General features: G+C 42.8%; 1 protein-coding gene across 3 annotated transcripts in view; it reads right to left on the bottom strand.

Moving 5' to 3' along the window:
- NSMCE1 (NSE1 homolog, SMC5-SMC6 complex component) overlaps positions 1-5,069 on the bottom strand; it is a 44,724-nt gene extending 39,655 nt beyond the window's left edge. The window contains exon 1 of one of the 3 annotated variants that reach the window (XM_003916703.5): positions 4,377-5,069. The gene's annotated coding sequence lies outside the window, so the exon portion shown is untranslated. Of the gene's footprint in view, positions 1-3,845; positions 4,042-4,071; positions 4,251-4,376 lie in introns of those variants that run through there. The other 2 variants (XM_009196192.4, XM_009196193.4) reach the window with 2 other exon arrangements.
- Positions 5,070-20,616: the final 15,547 nt, after the last annotated feature.

Below are 20,616 nucleotides of genomic sequence, written 5' to 3'. Positions count from 1 at the left end.
ACAGTGAGTCATGATTGTACCACTGCACTCCAGCCAGGGTGACAGAGTGAGACCCTGTCTAAAAACACACCAAAACAAAAAAAAGCACTTCTTATAAAGCTAGAGTAACGAGTCAAGTGTGGTAATGCTACAGAGACAGACAAATAAGACCAATCAATGGAACAGAACAGAGAACTCAGAAACGGAAAGGTACATGTACATGGATACTTGATGGTGGAGGGAAGCAAACTTTCCAATAAAAGGTGCCAGGAAAACTTGTTATCCATATGTGAAAAAAATGAATAAAATTTGATTCTTACCTCACACTATACACAAACATCAATGCTGAAGGGATAAGGTCATAATAAGGAAAAATACTATAAGACTTTTAGACAATATACAGAATATATTTATCACCTGAGGGTAGGGAAAGATTTCTTTAAGAGATACAAAAATTACAGGTGATACAGGAATATACTGATAAATTTGACTTGTTAAAGTTAAGGGCCTGTATTCACCAAAAATACCAGAAAGGTGGGGGTTAGGGGATACAACTGGAGGGTTTTTAAAACAAACATAAGCTACATAATACAAAAGATTCATATTCAGACTATATAAGGAATTCCTACAAATCAGCATGGGAAAGACAACTGTGAAAGAGGAATGGGCAACAGAAATTTTACAAAAAGAGGATGCATAAATGATGAATAAATACAGAAAAAAGATGCTCAATCTCAATGTTATCAGATAAATGATTATTAAAACCACAGTGAAGGAATGTCTTAGCCAACACCAGATAGGCAAAAATTTTAAAAGAATGTCTGAGGCTGAGGCTGAAACTTTCATCTGTTTTTCATCTGTTGCAGGAAGAGTATAAATTCTTTTTTTTTTTCTTTGAGACAGGGTCTCATTCTGTTGCCCAGACTGGAATGAAATGACACAGTCATAGCTCACCGCAGCCTTGACCTTGTGGGCTCAATCGATCCTCTCATCTCAGACCCCCCTAGAAGCTGTGACTACAGGCACACACCACCATGCCCAGCTAATTTTTGTATTTTTTGTAGAGATGGGGTCTCACCTGTTGCCCCAGCTGGTCTCATACTACTGGACTCAAGTGATCCACCCAACTTGGCCTACCAAAGTGCTGGGATTACAGGTGTGAGCCACCACACCAGGCTGAGTATAAATTACTGTAACCATTTCAGATAACAGTTGATATTACTAGCAAATTTGCATATCCCCAGAAATCTATTAGGTATATACCTTACAGAAACTTCCACTTTTGCGCTAGGAAATATGTTTTTACAGAAGCACGGTGTAATAACAAAAGTCTGGCAACAGTATAAATGCCTACCAACTGAAGAACTACATTAAAACAATATAATTATCTCATAGAATTCAAATCAGCAATGAAGATAAAGTAGAGCTCCTCACATCAACACACATGCTTCTCAAAAAGATAACGTTAAGTGCAAGAAGCAAGTCACACAAAATATATTTTAGGATCCTATCATATAAAATCGAACTCAGCAAAAGCATACATTATATTCATTAGAGATATGAACATACATCGCAAAAACTACAAAGCAAAACAAAGGAACAAGTAACACAATATTCAGAGTGGTAGTTATCTTTGAGGAGGGAAGAAAGGATTCAGTGGGGGGTTTGGGGATCTGAAAATGTCTATTTCTTAACTTGGTGGCAGGTACATGAGCGTTCATTTCATTTTTGTCCTTCAAACTTATACTTCCACACAATTGTATAGGTATGTTACATACAATGTTTTTAAATGTGATGGGCCGGGCACGGTGATTCACACCTGTAATCTCAATACTTTGGGAGGTCAAGGCGGGGGGACTGCTTGAGACCAGGACTTTAGGACCAGCCTAGGCAACATAGCAAGATCCACTCTCCACAAAAAAAAAAAAAGTAACGTGAATATGTTAAATAACAGCCAAAATAAATGTAAATGAGAATGAGAACAAGATACGACTGAATGCTATGATTTGGTGGAAAAGGGGCGGGAAAGTAGGAGTGGAAGAAAGACAACCATAAGTTTGTTTATGCATATTGTATCCCTTGTCTCTATGAGAAGAGACTGTGGAGAGAATGGTGGGATTAGCCATAGACATACATGTATCACCTACTTAAATAATTCTATTTTATACAAAAATTAGCCAGGCATGGTGGTGCACGCCTGTAATCCCAGCTGCTCAGGAGGTTGAGGCAGGAGAATCGCTTGAACCCAGGAGCTGGAGGTTGCAGTGAGCCAAGATCGCGCCACTGCACTCCAGCCTGGGTGACAGGGTGAGACTCCATCACAAATATATATATATATATATATATATTTGTATTAATTAAAACAATTTATTGGCTTTAAATGTACATCAATAAATTTTTAAATGCTAAGAATTTATGATAAAAGAATACCGAACCAAAACATCAAAGAAAATAGAGGCTCAGCAGCATGATTTCAATATATTTTCCCGGATAAACATTTATTTTTTTTAAGTCTATGCCTTTTTATTTAAGAACAAAAACTCCCTAAATTCAACGTTTAGAATTGAATTTTTTTTTTTACTAAGCCCAGAAAACTGGGGCTCATAAAATAAAGGCACAATGTGGGCAGCAAAAGAAAAAAGGAGAAAAAATGGGAGAAAAATTGGTTTTAATCCCATGTATAACATATTGTCTTGTTTTGTTTTTGTTTTAGACAATTTAAGGCAGAATTATCTCTCTGCAACCCTGCAGATAAATCCTAGTATTTTAGCTTTAAGTTTCAAGAGTTCAGATATACAGATAAACCAACTAAAGAAAACCTTTTCTAAGGCTTTGAAGCATTATATAAATCTTTAAAATTCCTATCACCCACATTTTAAGAAATACATCTATACTTTTAATTAATTAATGCATTTAATTCATTTAATAATAAATGTATTTAAATTTAATAATTTTGAAATATAAATGTTTGTGGAATAAGTAAATCTCAGTCATACCATTCGTGCAGGTGCTAACACAATTCTTGTGCTTCACATGCACGACATCATTTAACCCTAACCAGAACCTTATGAGCAAAGGATCACTGACCCCATCTTACAGATGAGGAAACTGAGACTAAAAGGGCACAAGGTGACACACAAGAGTTGGTGGCAGAGAGAGACGTGACCATACAACAGCACGGTTCCTGTTCTCAAAGACACTCTCTTATCCAGCGAGAGTGAGAAAAGTGAGTGAACAGAACAGCTACAATCCAGGTCCCTCATCTGCAACCCTCAAATCTAAAAAGGTATGAATACTAGTGGATGATCGGATGCAGGGGAAAAAAAAAAAGTCTGAATACCAAAACTTGTTTCTTACGTTGGAGAACTTGACCTGACTTAAGGTGAGGCTATCTATGGTTATTTATCCCAACAGTGTAAATATATGCATATCTTTTTTTTTTTCAGACGGAGTTTCGCTCTTGTTGCCCCAACTGGAGTGAAGTGGCGCGATCCTGACTCACTACAACCTTCGCCTCCCTCGTTCAAGTGATTCTCCTGCCTCAGCCTCCCGCCTCAGCCTCCCGAGTAGCTGGTAGTACAGGCACGCGCCACCACGCCCGGCTAATTTTTTGTATTTTTAGTACAGGCGGGGTTTCACCATGTTAGCCAGGCTGGTCTGGAACTCCGGACCTCAAGTGATTCGCCCGCGCCCGCCTCCGCCTCCCAAATTGTTGGGATTACAGGCGTGAGCCACCGCGACCCGGTCAATATAATATATGCACATCTTCATATCTTTAGCTGTGGAAAGGGTCGTGTATTTGATTGCAAGCCGCTGCTCCAGCCCCCACTGAGGGTGAAACCTAACATAAAACATACGCCCTTTACCTTTCCAAAGTCCGAGAAATCCTCGATTTTAAACGCATCTGGCCTCGGGGCTGTAACACAAGCGGCTGCGGACTTGTACAAAGTGAGAAACTCCGTACACAAAAACAGAGGGGAGCACGGAGGGCGGCGGGACAGACAGGGTGGTCGGCGAAGGCTGTGTTTTCCATAGATGTAATCGAATTTTATATTTCGCTTTTTCACCTATTACGATGAAAAGTATCCTTACCTGTTAAATCGTAATTACGATTAAAAACATTTTTCACTAAATAGTACGATTTTTAGATGTCTTTGTGTGTGTTGTGGGAGGAGATCCCTGTCCGCTGCCTTCTGCAGCCCCTCTCTGGGCCTCAGTTTCCCCGTCAAGAAGGGGGAGCCCCAAGACCCCCGTCCCCGAGTTCCACAGCCCACGGGGACCGACCATGGGGCCAGACCCCACTGCCTGTCTCGCCCACCCCACCTTCCGTCCTCCCCTTGCCTTCCTGGAAGTCCCTCTTCTTTCCCCTCTACCCCCTAGCGCGCCGCGTTACCCACCAGGGTGACCAACCGCAACCCGCGCTGCGCTAGCGGATACGGTCGCAAGGCGGACTCTTCTTCCTTTGGGGCGGGGCGAACGCGAACGCGGCGTTCCCGTTGGTGGCCTGCAGCCGATTCGCCCGTCCGTTGGGTGACGCACTTCCGGTTTTCCGTTTGCGCCGTTTCCCTAGTGTTTCCGCCTGGTGGGTTAGATCCCAATTACCGCGCCGCTCTCCATCCTTAATAATGGGAAGGGGCTTCCACTTGTCGCCCTTCGCCTCCTGCACCTCAGTGACTTCCCTGACCAAGGAGGAAGAATCGGCGTGCAGCCCGTGCTTCCCTCACTGGCCACGATTCCGCCGGCACAATGTAGTGCCCTGCCCCGGGCCTCAGTTTCCCCATCTGTGGAACTGACAGTGTGGCCTCGTCGTCAAAAATGTGGACTCTGGCCGGGCGCGGTGGCTCACGCCTGTAGGCCCAGCACTTTGGGAGACCAAGGCGGGCCGATCACTTGAGGTCAGGAGTTCGAGACCAACTTTGCCAACATGGTGAAACCCCCGTCACTACTAAAAGTACAAAAATTAGCTGGGCGTGGTGGTGTGTGCCTGTAATCCCAGCTACTCGGGAGGCTGAGGCAGGAGAATTGCTTGAACCCGAGAGGCAGAGGTTGCAGTAAGCCAGATCGCATCACAGCACTCGAGCCTAGGTGACAGAGCAAGACTTAGTCTCATAAAAAACAAAAGAAAAATGTGGACTCTGTGGTCATACAGCCTGAGCTAGAATCCTGGCTCTGCCACTTACTAGTTGGCAGAAGCTTGGGCAAGTCATTGAGCCTCAGTTTCCTCTTCCATTAAATGGGGATATTAGTCCTTGCAAAATAGTGCTGGTGAGATTTATAAGAGATAATAACACCTATATCAGGTGCTTAGCATAGCCACTGAAAAGCGTCACATGGGAGTGCTGATTAAATGTTAACTATTATCTTACCTAGGGATTGTGAGAAAGCAAGTGAAATTACTCTTGGAAGTGAATAGACTGTTTTGAATCTTCAAGGCATTAATTTTCCAAACGTTTGTATACTATCCCTAGTCTGAGAGCTAGGGATGCAGCCTAGCAAGGGAAACAGGTAACTAATATAGAACAGCGGTACCTGCAAATGTCTGTCTCTGTGAGGATAACTCAAATACAGGCTTGGTCACTCACCACCCCTGTGATCTTGGACAACCTTTTTTTTTTTTTTTGAGACGGAGTCTCGCTCTGACTCCCAGGCTGGAAGGCAGTGGCGCCATCTCGGCTCACTGCAAGCTCCGCCTCCCGGGCACACGCCATTCTCCTGCCTCAGCCTCCCAAGTAGCTGGCACTACGGGCGCCCACCACCACGCCCGGCTAATTTTTGTATTTTTAGTAGAGATGGGGTTTCACCGTGTTAGCCAGAATGGTCTCCGTCTCCTGACCTCGTGATCCGCCCGCCTCGGCTTCCCAAAGTGCTGGGATTACAGGCGTGAGCCACCGCGCCCAGCCTGATGTTGGACAACTTCTTAACCTCTCTGGGCTTCAGTTTCATCTGCCAAGTGGGAAAGCAGTAGTGTGTGGTGATTAAAACCTTGAGCTTTGGAGCTGGATGGTCAACATAGAATCCTGGGCCTTAAACTCAGTATCTCCGAGACATAGGACAAAGTATAGTAAGCCGTCCCTGTTTATAGGTTCCCCATCTACGGATGGATAATATTTGTGGAGGAAAAACAATAAAAATAACAATACAAAAATAAAAATAATACAAATTCTGAAAGCAATACAGCATAGCAACTACTTATGTAGCATTCACATTGTATTAAGAAGTATAAGTAATTTAAAGATGACTTTCAATATACTGGAGGATTTGCGTAGGTTATATGCAAATATTCTGCCATTTTGTATGCGCCCAGTGGGTTCTCCTTGCCTGCTGCCTAGACAGAAGCAATTTATCAAGACAGGAGAATTGCAATAGAGAAAGTTTAATTCACACAGAGCTGGCTGAACAGAAGATCACAGTTTTATTATTACTCAAATCAGTCTCCCCGGAAATTCAGGGTTTTCGAGGATAATTTGGTGGGTAGGGGACTGGGGATTAGGGAGTGTTGATTGGTCGGATTAGAGAGGAAAGGAGTCAAAGCTGTCCTCTTGCACTGAGTCAGTTCCTGGGTTAGGGCCAAAGTACCAGGTGAGCCAGATTACAGGGCTGGGTGGTGTCAGCTGATGCGTTAGAACACAGGTTCTGCAAAATATCTCAAGCACTGATTTTAGGTTTTAGAACAGTGATGTTACTCCCAGAAGCGATTTGGGGTGGGTCAGAATCTTGCAGCCTCCAGCTTGCGTGACCTCCTAAACCATAATTTCTAATCTTTTAGCTAATTTGTTAGTCTACAAAGGCAGACCCGTCCCTAGGCAAGAAGGGGATTTGTTTTGGGAAAGGACTATTATTGCCTTTGTTTCAAAGTTAAACTATGAACTAAGTTCTTTCCAACATTAATTCAACCTATGCCCAGGAATGATCAAGGACAGCTTGGAAGTTAGAAGCAAGATGGAGTCAGGCCAGATCTCTTTCACTATCAGAATTTTCTCAGTTATGCTTTTTACCAAGGTAGTTTTGATTTTATATAAGGGACTTGAGCATCGAGAATTCTGGTATCCATGGGGACTGAGGTACCAATCCCTCACAGATACTAAGGGATGACTGAACTCAAGTTCTCAGCCTCAGTTTGCTCATCTATAAAGCAGGTTTAATAATAGCACTTTGTTGATAGTGTTATTCTGAAGATTAAAGGAAGAGAAGATGTAAACTACTTAGAAGAGTGTCTGTGGCACATTGTAAGCCCTCAGTAAGTGTGAACTAACACCACTAATAAGTACTTTATAAACTGCCCAACAGGTAGTCAAATAAGGGGGGAAATAAAGCCCTAAGGAGTAACATTTGTGTTTTGTTTGCCCTACACGGTTTTGTGAAATTTTCTATTGATTATCAATATTTAAACTTGGGGTTTTTGATCTTTGACTGGGCACGGTGGCTCATTCCTGTAATCCCAACACTTTGGGAGGCCAAGCTGGGAGGATGGCTTGAGCTCAGGAGTTTGAGATCAGCCATGGCCAACATGGTGAGGCCCCATCTCTCCAAAAAAAAAAAAAAATATATATATATATATATATGTGTGTGTGTGTATAGGTATGTATATTTGTGTATATGTGTATATATATACGTGTGTATATTTGTGTATATATATATATATACACACACAAAAAAAAAAATTAGCCAGGCATGGTGGCGATCACCTGTAGTCCCAGCTACTCAGGAGGCTGAGGTGGGAGGACAGCTTGAGCCAAGGAGGAAGAGGTTGCAGTGAGCTGAGATTGCATCACTGCACTCCAGCCTGTGTGACAGAGCCAGACTCTGTCTCAAACATAAATAAACTTGGGATATTTCACATAAAACCCTACTGTAGCTGACTACTCTGGAAAAGTGGGGAAGTCTGACGACAATGGGCCAGCCTTCCCCCTTGGCAACACTCATTCAGAGCTTGAGAGAGACCGTCCCCTTTTGTGAAGCATGTGCTTCCCTGGTGTGTGGAGAGATAAAAGAATAGAAGACTCTGGGAACACTGGGCATTTCAAGATCAAAGGATAAAGAATAAAAGGTAGAAAGAAAAGAAAGATTCAAGACTGAGGGGGTTGGTCTTTCACTTGAAGACCACAGAAGTGATGGAAGACCAGGAAGAAATAGGAAGAAATGAGAGGTTTGTGTTTTAGAAAAAGAACTTGGGTGTATCTATTCTTTTCAAACATTATTGGAACATTTACAAAAATTGATTACTGGCCACAAAGGAAGCTTCAAGAAATTCTCAAGAATCTATAGGCGACATTCATGAACCACACGCTGTGAAAGTGGCATCAGAGGCACATAGGAAGAGAGACTTGTGAAGGAGGGTGTGGTCAGAATCGTCAATGCTCTGGAGAGGTCAAGAAAGATGCGCCACTGATTTAGAATTTGATGGCCAACAAAGGCCGTCTTACTAGAGAGGGGAGGAAGCCAGATCCAACTCCAAGAGCGAAGAGCGGAAGTTGCGGAAGTGGAGAGGGAATGCTGACTGCTCTTTTGGGAAGTATGGCTTCAGAAGGGAAGACTTGAAGACTCAGGAGCAGAGATAATACATAAAATAGAAACAGGCAGCCGGGTGCGGTGGCGCACGTCTATAATCCCAGAACTTTGGGAGGCCGAGGCAGGTGGATCATGAGTTCCAGACCAGGAGTTCGAGACCAGCCTGGACAATATAGTGACACCCTGTCTCTACTAAAAATACAAAAATTAGCTGGGCATGGTGGCACATGCCTGTAGTCCCGGCTACTTGGGAGGCTGAGGCAGAAGAATCGCTTGAACCCAGGAGGCAAAGGTTGCTGTGAGCCGAGATAGAGCCACTGCACTCCAGTCTGGGCGACAAAGCGAGACTCCATCTCAAAAAAAAAAAAAAAAAAGGAGTTTGAGACTAGCCTGGCCAACATAGTGAGACCCCATCTCTACTAAAAATACAAAAAATTAGCCGTGTGTAGTGGCACACACCGGTAGTCCCAGCTATTCCGGACGCTGAGGCAGGAGAATTCCTTGAACCAGGGAGGCGGAGATTGCAGTGAGCTGAGACTGTGCCACTGCACTCCAGCCTGGGCGACAGAGCAAGACTCTGTCTTAAGAAAAAAACAGGCCGGGCGCGGTGGCTCAAGCCTGTAATCCCAGCACTTTGGGAGGCCGAGGCGGGTGGATCACGAGGTCAGGAGATCGAGACCATCCTGGCTAACATGGTGAAACCCCGTCTCTACTAAAAATACAAAAAACTAGCTGGGCGTGGTGGCGGGCGCCTGTAGTCCCAGCTACTCGGAGGCTGAGGCAGGAGAATGGCGTGAACCTGGGAGGCGGAGCTTGCAGTGAGCCGAGATCGCGCCACTGCACTCCAGCCTGGGTGACACAGCGCGAGACTCCGTCTCAAAAAAAAAAAAAAAAAAAGAAAAAAACAAAAACAGAGAGACAGAAAGGGATGGCGTCAAAGGTATATGGAGACAGGATTACTGTTAACCTAGAGAGGAAAAGAAACACCTCTGAAACAGCAGGAAAAGAGGTGAAAGTGGCTAAATAAAAGCTCACTCCTGTTTTCTCCATAAAGTAGCAAACAGTATCATTCTGTGGCTGAAGAGGGCCTGGCGTGGTGGCTCACACCTATAATCCCAGCACTTTGGGAGGCTGAGGTGGGAGGATTGCTTGAAGTCAGGAGTTCGAGACCAGCCTGGGCAACACAGCAAGACCTCATCTCTACAAAAAAAAAATTAAAAATTAGCTGAGTGTGGTGGCATGTGTCTGCAGTCCCAGCTACTTGGGAGGCTGAGGTGGGAGGATGGCTTGAGCGTGGGAGGTGGAGCCCAGGAAGTTGAGGCTGCAGTCGAGGTCAAGGTTGAGGGTTGGTGCCGCTGCACACCAGCCTATCCCAAAAAAGGTCAGGAGGTGCTGAGAAGATGCTAAGGGATTTAAAGGGAATGGGTCAAAAGGTTTGGAAGAGATGCTGACGACAATGCAGAGATGAGCTCCTAGCTGAGGTTGAAACCAGAAATGTGTAGAGATGACAGTCGGTTATCTGATTCCTCCCTCAACGCTCCCATCCATATCCTGGGGGCTTCAGAGCAGAAGCTCAGCTTAGATTCATACTGAAGTCGGCCTTAGCTGGGCGTCTGCAACTGATTCATAGAAGTGGGCGTTAGCTGGGGATAAGCGACTGATTCATAGAAGGCCAAATGATGGGAGAATGCTACTGTCAAGTGATCCACTATGGATCTGGCAAAAATAAAAAGAAGGGAAAATGCTGACCAATTAAAATGGAAGCAGTACAGCAAGCAGAGGCCTCTGTGAGATGAATCTCGTTCAGCAGGAACAAGTAGTGAATAAGAATTGAAGTTCACCATGCAGAGTGGTCCCCCACGGGGTGACAGTCCTGCCTCAGTATGACTCAGAGGACGGCCCATTCCCTAGTGGGCTCTGTGAGTATTTATTAGGGCCTTTGAAGCCAGACTTTGGACTCTCTGTTCCTGGACAGCTGTGATAGTTCAAACTTCTCAAAACTGACCCTAAAATGCATGACAACTATGAGTCTGTAAATTTGTTGGACAGAAGGCGGGGTGGCCAAGGCCTTGGCTAGAGAGGAAGCTTCGGGAAATAATATGCTGAGGGCGTTGGTCTTTCACTCGAAGACCACAGAAGCTTATGAAAAGTAAGTGATGAGATCAGGCTTGTATTTTAGAAAAAAAAAACTTTGGTATATCTATTCTTTACAGACATTGACGATGTACTGGGCCACAAAGGAAGCTTCAATGAATTCCAAAGAATCTATAGACCACATTCACGAACCGCAATGCGGTAAAATTAAACATCAACAACAAAAAGAGAGCCAAAAAGGTGTAGATACAATACACCTTAAATTAGTAACTGCAGTTGCTTCTGAGGAAGGGGCCAGGAAGTCAGAATGAACTTTTTTTTTTTTTTTTAACCAGGTACATCTATTACTTATGAATTTTTAAAAATTAAAAGCTGGTTAGACACAGTGGCTCACGCCTGTAACCCCTGCACTTTGGGAGGCCGAGGAAGGCGGATCACCTGAAGTCAGGAGTTTGAGACCAGCCTGGACAACATGATGAAACCCCATCTCTACTAAAAACATTGTTAAAAATCAGCCAGGCGTGGTGGTGGGCGCCTGTAATCCCAGCTACTCAGGAGGCTGAGGCAGGAGAATTCCTTGAACCCGGGAGGTGGAGGTTGCAGTGAGCCAAGATCGCGCTACTGCACTCCAACCTGGGCAACAAGAGCGAAGCTCTGTCTCAAAAAAATAAAAATTAAAAAAAATTAAAAATTATAAGCATACATTTGAGTTTTATTTCTTAAGTGAGGGGTTGAGTACAGGACTACGTACACAGGTATTATATTTTTTATACCTTTTTATATGTTGAAAGATTTTATCATACATTTTTAGGAGAAAAAGAACACATGTTTAGAAACGGAAAACATTCAGATTAAAAAGAAAACCAACATGGAAATTATAAAATATTTGGAAATAAATGACAATGAAAACCTGACATAACAAAACATGTGGGATCCAACTCAATAATTAGCTGGGCACAGGGCTCACGCTTGTAATCCCAGCACTTTGGGAGCCTGAGGTGGGCGGATCACCTGAGGTCAGGAGTTCGAAACCAGCCTCACTAACATGGCGAAACCCCGTCTCTACTAAAAATACAAAACTTAGCCAGGCATGGTGGTGGACGCCTGCAGTCCCAGGTACTCGGGAGGCTGAAGCAGGAGAGCGGAGGCTGCAGTGAGCTGAGATCACGCCACTGCACTCCAGCCTGGGTGATAGAGCAAGACTCCATCTCAAAACAATAATAATGATAATTAGAGGAGGACTTATAGCTTTAAGTATACTTCTTACAAAATAAAAAACATAAAGGAGCCAATTGTTAAAAGGTAGAAAAATAACAACTACAGAAGCTCAGAGAAAGCAGAAGGAAGGAAATAAGAATGAAAAAGCAGAAATGAGTAAAACAAAGAACAAAAGAAAATGAAGTTGATTATAGAAGCCAAAAGCTGGTGTTCTCTTAATGACTAATAAAATAGAAAAACTTCATGTAAGATTGATCAAGAAAATGGTACAAACAATATGATAAATGGCAAACTGAACATACCAGCTAGAGTAAAAATTTTAGAAAGCACAAAAGTATACCACAAACTTTATGCCAATACATTTGAAAAATTACAAAAAAGGTAATTTTTAACAAAAATAACAATTACAAAACTTGACCCAAGAAGGAAAGTATTAAGTTGGTGCAAAAGCAATTGAGGTTTTTGTCATTAAAAGTAATAATCACTAATGAAATTGAACTAGAAGTATAGGATATGCTTCACCTTCTAAGATGTCTGGAACAAGAAAGTTTTACTGGAGTGATCAGCACACACAAAAAGACTATATTATGCAAAATTCACTGGAATACAAACAAGATAGAGAAAGCTATTCAACACATTCTATGAGACTAGTTTAATTTTGACACCAAAAAGAGAACAGCAAAATTAAAGAAAATGTCAGGCTCATCTTTATCACAAATATGTATTGAAAAAAATTCAGTCTACCAGTGTATCAAAAGAATATCTCTTCCAAAAGAGAAAATTCACATGGCTAAAAAATATGTGGGGACCAGCTGCAATAGCTCACGCCTGTAATCCCAGGACTTTGGGAGGCCAAGGCAGGAGGATCACTTGAGGTCAGGAGTTTGAGACAAGCCTGGCCAACATGGGAAAACCTCATCTCCACTAAAAATACAAAAATTAGGTGGGTGTGGTGGCATCTACTTGTAGTCCCAACTACTTGGGAGGCTGAGGCAGGAGAATCGCTTGAACCCAGGAGGCAGAGCTTGCAGTGAGCTGAGATTGAGTCACTGCACTCCAGCATGGACGACAGAGCAAGACTCCAGCTCAAAATAGATGAATAAATAGAAATAAAATTAAAATATTCCAGATAAACCACAAGATCTTTATTCTCTTCTCCCATCCCAATCTTCCTTTCCCCTTCCTAGAGGCCCTCTAGTTTGAGTTTTATAATAACCTTTTCAATCCTTAAATAGAAAATAGTTTTATATGCATCTGCTTATCTATTGGCAAATTATAATATTGCCATTTTGCATTGCTCCAAATTTGCATAAATGGTAATCTTGCTGTATCATCTTTATATCTTGCTTTTCCCCCACTCTGTCTATGCTTTCAGGATTCATTCATGTAGACACTTGTGAGTTAATTCATTCCTTTTCATGTTATATGACTGTCCATGGTACATGACTCTTTTGCTTTTTGATTTCCTTATTAATGGCTCTTTAGGACGTTTCATTTTCTCCTACCACATTGTTGCAGCAAATCTCAAGCACACAAGGGAGATTTTCTTCAGTTAAATTCCTAGAAGTGGAATTGCTAGATAAGCTTTTTCAACTTCAATAACACCAAATAGCTCTCCAGAGGGGCTATATACAACATTTATAACTCCACCATATACATACAAGAGTACCAGTCTCTCTTTACCCTTGACCACATTCTGTCATTCCTTATAGGGGAAAAGATGGTTTTGGGGCAGCTCCCACCTCAGCCTCCAAAAGTGGTGGGATTATAGGCGTGAGCCACCACTACCAGCCTGGAGTATTCTAATTTTAAACTAAAATAATAAAACTATGTATTCATATAGCAATGAATTTAAGGATTGAAAAGATTTTAAAATTGAATTTTTCAAATATTGGCTTTTAAAAGGGGATAAAGTCAAACATGCCAAAATGTTAGCAGAGGTTAATGCTGGATGGTAGAAAAATGGACAACTGTCATTTTTTTCACTTTTACTTTTCTGTATTTAGAAACAAATTTCTGATAGGAAGAGTGAAAATATGAAAAAAGAATTAAAAGCGTATTTTTGAAAAGTACATGGCAATGAATGGAGACGAGGATGGGGACTAGAGACCAGGTTTTCCACAGCCCAAGTCAAGCCCTTTTCAAAGTCGTTTTCATCAGCATCTGTATACTACATCATTTTTGTTTCTTTTTTTCTAAAGCTCAGCGGTGTGATAAATACATAATTTTTGAATTCATGATATTTTAAGTTCAAGCCAGGTGCAGTGGCTCATGCCTGTAATCCCAGCACTCTGGGAGGCCAAGGCAGTTGGATCACGTGAGGCCAGGAGTTTGAGAACAGCCTGGGTGAAACCCCATTTCTACTAAAAATACAAAAATACAAAAAAGAAAAAAAATTAGCCAGTCATGGTGGCACGTGCCTATAATCCCAGCTACTCAGGAAGCTGAGGCGGGATAATTGCTTGAACCCAGGAGGCAGAGGTTGCAGTGAGCTGAGATGGTGCCACTGCACTCCAGCCTGGGCGACAGAGGGAGACTCTGCCTCAAAAGAAAAAGAGAAAAGAAAAGAAAGGAAATTTTAAGTTCGATCTAGTAGAGGCGATGCGCACAAGTTGGTTGGGAAAAAAAGGAAAATGATCACCCTCTACGCATCACTCTTCTTAAAAGGAATGGTGACAGCTCCCAAAGGTCAACTTTAAAAATGATCAATAGGCCAGGCACGGTGGCTCACGCCTGTAATCCCAGCACTTTGGGAGTCCGAGGCGGGCAGATGATGAGGTCAGGAGATTGAGACCATCCTGGCTAACACTGTGAAACCCCATCTCTACTAAAAATACAAAATATTAGCCAGGCGTGGTGGCGGGCGCCTGTAGTCCTAGCTATTCAGGAGGCTGAGGCAGGAGAATCACTTGAACCCAGGAGGCGGAGGTTGCAGTGAGCTGAGATCGCACCACTGCACTCCAGCCTGGGAGACAGAGCGAGACTCCGTCTCAAAAAAACAAAAATAAAAAATAAAAATAAAACCGATTACTAAACTTAAAGGCAGCAGAAAGCTCAGAGGCTAAATTGAGAAATATGCACATTGCCAGAGGCATTGTAGACGGTTCAGTCTCTCCACAGGGCAATTTTGCTGTTCTCATTAAGAACCCAGACATGTCTATGTTCTTTGACCCAGCAATTCCACTTCTGGGAATCTATCTGGGGAAATAATCAGAGATGCTCACAAAAGGTAATGTACAAGAAGTGCATGAGAGACTTAATTATCTTAGGGGAAGAAAGAAACAACTTAAATGTCTCCCAATGTTATAAAAGAGAATGGTTGGCGTGAGTAACAATTCTGTGGAATCCTATGTACCCTAAAAATCATGTTTTCAAAGAATACTTAATGTCAGAAAAAAATAATTCAGGATATTTTAAGAGAGAAAACTAAAAGAACACACACCAGAATATTAACAGTGCCTATAAACTGTTTTTATTATTTTCTTATATTTTCCAACTTTTCTCCAAGAGTATGTCTTATTTTATAATCATAAGAGACACTATTTTTCAGAATAACTCAGTCTGTGTGATCATTAAGATTTTAGATTTAAGGAAATAGAGAATATATATAATAGTCTACATAGATATGATTGGGATATAGTTATAGCCATAATTACCCAGCATCATCTGAGAATTGTTATATGTAAGATTTTTAAATTTTTATTATTATTTTTGATACAGGGTCTTGCTCTGTCACCCAGGCTGGAGCACAGTGGCATGATCAAGGCTCACTGCAGCCTCAACCTCGCAGACTCAAACAAACTTCCTGCCTCATCCTCCTGAGTAGCTGGGACCACAGGCATAAGCCACCATGTCAGGCTTTTTTTTTTTTTTTTTTTTTTTTTAATTTTTAGTACAGGTGGGATTTTGCTATGTTACCCAGGCTGGTCTCAAACTCCTGGGCTAAAGTGATCCTCCTGCCTTGGCCTCCCAAAGTGCTGGGATTACAGGTGTGAGCCACCACATCTGGCCCAGAATTGTTTCACATAACTAGAATATTCCTTCAATCACCAACATTTTTAAAAGATCTTTTTCTATTTTTCTATATTAATTATTCAAAATTATATCTCTCTGCCATCTGAAGCACATGATGACCTTTCTTGATGAGTACAAGGTATCTTTGATGGCTGGGCACGGTGGCTCACGCCTGTAATCCCAGCACTTTGGGAGGCCTAGGTGAGCGGATCATTTGCTGTCAGGAGTTTGAGACCAGCCTGGCCAACACGGGGAAACCTCATCTCTACTAAAAATACAAAAATTGGCTGGACGTGGTGGCGCATGCTTGTAGTACCAGCTATTGGGGAGGCTGAGGCAGGAGAATTACTTGGACCCAGGAGGCAGAGGTTGCAGTGAGCTGAGATTGCACCATTGCACTCCAGCCTGGGCAACAGAGTGAGACTCCATCTCAAAGATATCTTGAGGACAGTGACTACTCTAGGGCTTTTTGCCTTTGCAAGACATACCCCAAGACAGTGGTGAATTTTTCATTCTAGGGTCAGCTTTTCATGTTATTTCCATCTCTTCCCCTCCGTCGGGCTACCAGAAGTCCTTAGCACTTGTAATTCCCTTCTTCTAATGTCCTCTAACCTGAGCAAACACATAGCCAGTCTCGTTAGAAAAAGTGGCCAAAAATTAAAACTAAATCTCAGTAAAGCACAGAAGTTTTAGTGTGTAGAACTTGTTATGCTTGTTCTTGCTTTACAGACTTCTGTTTCCCCTGTGTCTGTGTTCTTAACTCTTTTTCTAAATAGATAGTGAAGCTACCAGAGAAGTGATTTCCAGGTAAGATACAAGGTAACAGTGATTTCCTAATCGACTTTTAAAGAGAACTGATCAAAGGCTGAACTCAGGGCAAGCTCATCAAAACCCCCAACCCAAGCTTTTGGAGCGTTCTTGAATTGTGTTGGCTGTTCTGATCCCACGGGAAGTTTTCTGCCCTTGTTCTTTCAGCAGCCTCAGTATCCCCTGGGAACCTGAGACATCTAAGGAGTTGACTGAGGCCCCTTCCTGACATACTGAAGCGGAATGTGCATTTTAGCAAGATCTGCACGTGAATTTTGAGCATGTGAATGTTTGAGAAGCCCTGATCTGTAACACATTTAGATTTTTTCGTATACCCCACACCACGTGCTCTTAAAGATTTATTCCAACAGTAACATTTCTCTTTCCCTCTCTGCCTCTCTCTTTCTCTCACTGGGAGCAGGTTGTAAGTCGTTTCCACTTTGCATGTGTTTCATTTTCTCTTTTTGTTTTGAGACAGGGTCTCGCTGTGCCGTCCAAGCTGGTATACACTACTGAATACTTATAAGGCCCTTGATACTATTTGATGGGATGAATGCAAAAATTGAATTTAAAAAATGAATTTTTTTGGCCAGGCATGGTGGCTCACGACTGTAATCCCAGCACTTTGGGAGGCCGAGGCGAGTGGATCACCTGAGGTCAGGAGTTCGAGACCAGCCTGACCAACAAGGTGAAACCCCATCTCTACTAAAAATACAAAAATTAGCTGGGCATGGTGGCAGGCGCCTGTAATCCCAGCTACTCGGGAGGCTGAGACAGAAGAATTGCTTGAACCCAGGAGGTGGAGCGTGCAGTGAGCCGAGATCGTGCCACTGCACTCCAGCCTGGGCAATAGGGTGAGACCCCATCTCAAAAAAAAAAAAAAGAAAGAATTTTTTGAAGAGATAGGGTCTCACTCTGTCATCCATGCTGGAGTACAGTGGTGTGATCTTAGATTACTGCAACCTGAAATTCCCAGGCACAAGTGATCCTCCTGCCTCAGCCTTCCAAGTATCTGGGAGTACAGGTGCACACCACCACACCCAGCTAATTTTGCATTTCTTGTAGGGATTGGATCTCACTTTGCTACCTAGGCAGGTCTCAAACTCCTGGCCTCAAGTGATCCTCCCTCCTCAGCCTCCCAAAGTGCTGGGATTACAGGTGTGAGCACTCAACCATTGTGTTTCTTTTTAAATGGACAGAAGTGGAGAATTTCCTCCTCTCTATGGTTCTTCTTTATTAGTCTACCAGCTCCTTTGAGTCCCCCTTTTTATGATTTGGAAATTATTTATTCCTTTGGGAGCAATAAACAAATAGTTCCAAATTGCTGCTGCTGCTTTTGTCTTCAATAAGAGGTAGACACTAGGATTAGGGATGGTGGTTGGAGGATGAAAAAGTAAAAACCCTGCATAGAGTGTCTGTTGCAAATAAAGAGCTTGGTGAATATGGTTGCTGTTCTGATGTTTCCAAAGTGTTTTACTCTTTGTCATTTAATAAGGTTTTTTGAAGTTATGACTATAATTTGATTGAAACATATAGATACTATATATATGCCACCATCATCATAAAAATAGAGATGCAATCACATTTTTAAATCTCTTTTAATTAAAACTCACTTGAGGCCAGGCATGGTGGCTCACGCCTGTAATCCCAGCACTTTGGGAGGCCGAGGTAGGCAGATAACCTGAGGTCAGCAGTTAGAGACCAGCCTGGCCAACACAGAGAAACTCCATCTCTGCTAAAAATACAAAAATTAGCCGGTCATGGTGGCACATGCCTGTAATCCCAGCTACTCGGGAGGCTGAGGCAAGAGAAACACTTGAACCTGGGAGGCAGTAGTTGCAGTGAACCAAGATTGCGCCACTGCACTCCAGCCTGGGCTACAGAGCAAGACTCTGTCTCAACAAAAAAAAAAAAGGAAAAAGAAAAAAAGAAACCTCACTTGAAAATGGATTAGAAAACCACAGTTGAAAAGGGAGTAACTAGTTGACTCACCACATTTTTCATTTTCAGTCAGGCATAGTGGCTCACGTCTATAATCCCAGCACTTTGGGAGACTGGAGTTTGAGGCCAGGAGTTTGAGACCAGCCTGGGCAACACAGAAAGACCCCATCTCTACAGAAAACTTAAAAATTAGCTAGGTATGGTGGTGGTACACACTGATGAAGACCTACAAAGCCCTTGATACTATTTGATAGGATGAATGCAAACATTTAATTTAAAAAATGGATTCAATTCCTGTAGTCCCAGCTACTGGGAGGCTAAGGTGGGAGGATCGCTTGAGTCTAGAAGTTCAAGGTTGAAGTGAGCTATGATCACACCACTGCACCCCAGCCTGGATGACAAAGAGAGACCCTGTCTCTAAAAACAAAACAAAAATTTCATATTTATTCAGTTTTTACATTCATCCTAACAAATCTTATCAAGAAAGTGTTCAGCAGTGTGGTGAGATTCAAAGATGAATCTCCATAGTCCTTAGGTCAGGTTGCTCTCAGCTGGTAAGAAAAAATAAGATGAATGCACATTAGTAAGTGTAATCAACAAAGGAATTGCTGGCCGGTTGGAATGACTCATGCGTGTAATCCCAGCACTTTGAGAGACTGAGGCAGGAGGATCGCTTGAGCCTAGCAGTTCGAGATCAGCCTGGGCAACATGGTGAAACCCTGTGTCTACTAAAAATACCAAAATTAGCCATGTGTGGTGGCACACGCCTGTGGTTCCAGCTACTGGGGAGGCTGAGGTGGGAGTATTGCTTGAGCCACTGTAGAGTTCAAGGCTGCAGTGAGCCATAGATTGTGCCACTACACTCAGCCTGGGTGACAGAGTGAGACCCTGTCTCAAAAAAATAAAAAAAAGAAAAAGAAAAAGAAAGAACGAATGAAAGAGAGAAAAAGAAAGAAAAGAAAGAGAGAAAAGAAAAGAGAGAAAGAAGGAAAGAAAAGAAAGAAAGAAAAGAAAGAAAGAAAAAGAAGAGAAAGAAAGAAAGAAAGAAAGAAAGAAAGAAAGAAAGAAAGAAAGAAAGAAAGAAAGAAAGAAAGAAAGAAAGAAGGAAGGAAGGAAGGAAGGAAGGAAGGAAGGAAGGAAGGAAGGAAGGAAGGAAGGAAGGAAAGAAATTGCTAAGTGCTGTTAGTTTATCAATTAAGCTGGTTTAGGTACAAGAAACTGATGTGATAATTTAAGCAAAAAAGTTTATTGGAAGGGTAGGAGGGTATTGGGGTATATTATTCAGGACCAGCTAGGTCATGCTGCTATAACACACATTTCCAAAATTATTATTTCTAGGTCATGCAATCTACCACATTTGGATCAGCAGGAGGCTCTGCCCTCCTCTCACTCAGACTAACGGAGGTTCCACTGTCTATCTGGTGGCTGCAGCCCTGAAACATGGAGCCTCATTGGTGTGACCATGGCAGGGGAAGAAAGAGGCTGGGGGTTTGCACAGGGGGTTTTTACTGCCTCAGCCTGAAAGTGACATGTGTCCTTTCTACTCTAGGATCACTGGTCAGAACTAGTCACGAGATCTTCCCTAACTGCTAGAACGCTGGGAAATGAAAGGGAACAATGGAATCCTTGGCGAGCATTACTGTCTGTGCTCCAGGGTGGCTCGTAGACTCAAATGAAAATGTTGGAGCCTCAAATCTGGGACTGAATGTGGACCAGAGAACTTGGGAGACCTTGCCAGCAGCAGCGGATGGAGGTCTGGTCAGGCTGTCATCCATTTTCAGCTATCTGTCACCCTCTCAGGATTTGCACTGGAGAAAGAGTGAGAGGAGAGAGAGAGAGAGAGAGAGAGAGAGAGAGAACAACTGATTGGCCCAGGCAGGTTCTATGTCCCACTCGAAACACAAGTTAGTGGACAACTTGATTGACATTCGAGTTGCACCAAAAGGTGGTGGGGGGAGTTCATCCAAACAAAATTGGGGGGCTGTTACAACAAGAGAGGGAGGGTGGGTGCGTTGTAAGCAAAAGCACACACTTGCTGCAGAGCTGGTCCAAATA

The sequence above is a fragment of the Papio anubis genome, chromosome 18, assembly GCF_008728515.1.
Source record: "Papio anubis isolate 15944 chromosome 18, Panubis1.0, whole genome shotgun sequence".
In the NCBI taxonomy this organism is placed as follows: Eukaryota; Metazoa; Chordata; class Mammalia; order Primates; family Cercopithecidae; genus Papio; species Papio anubis.
The sequence above is the reverse complement of the archived record's forward strand: the minus strand, read 5'-3'. Positions and strand labels throughout refer to the sequence as shown.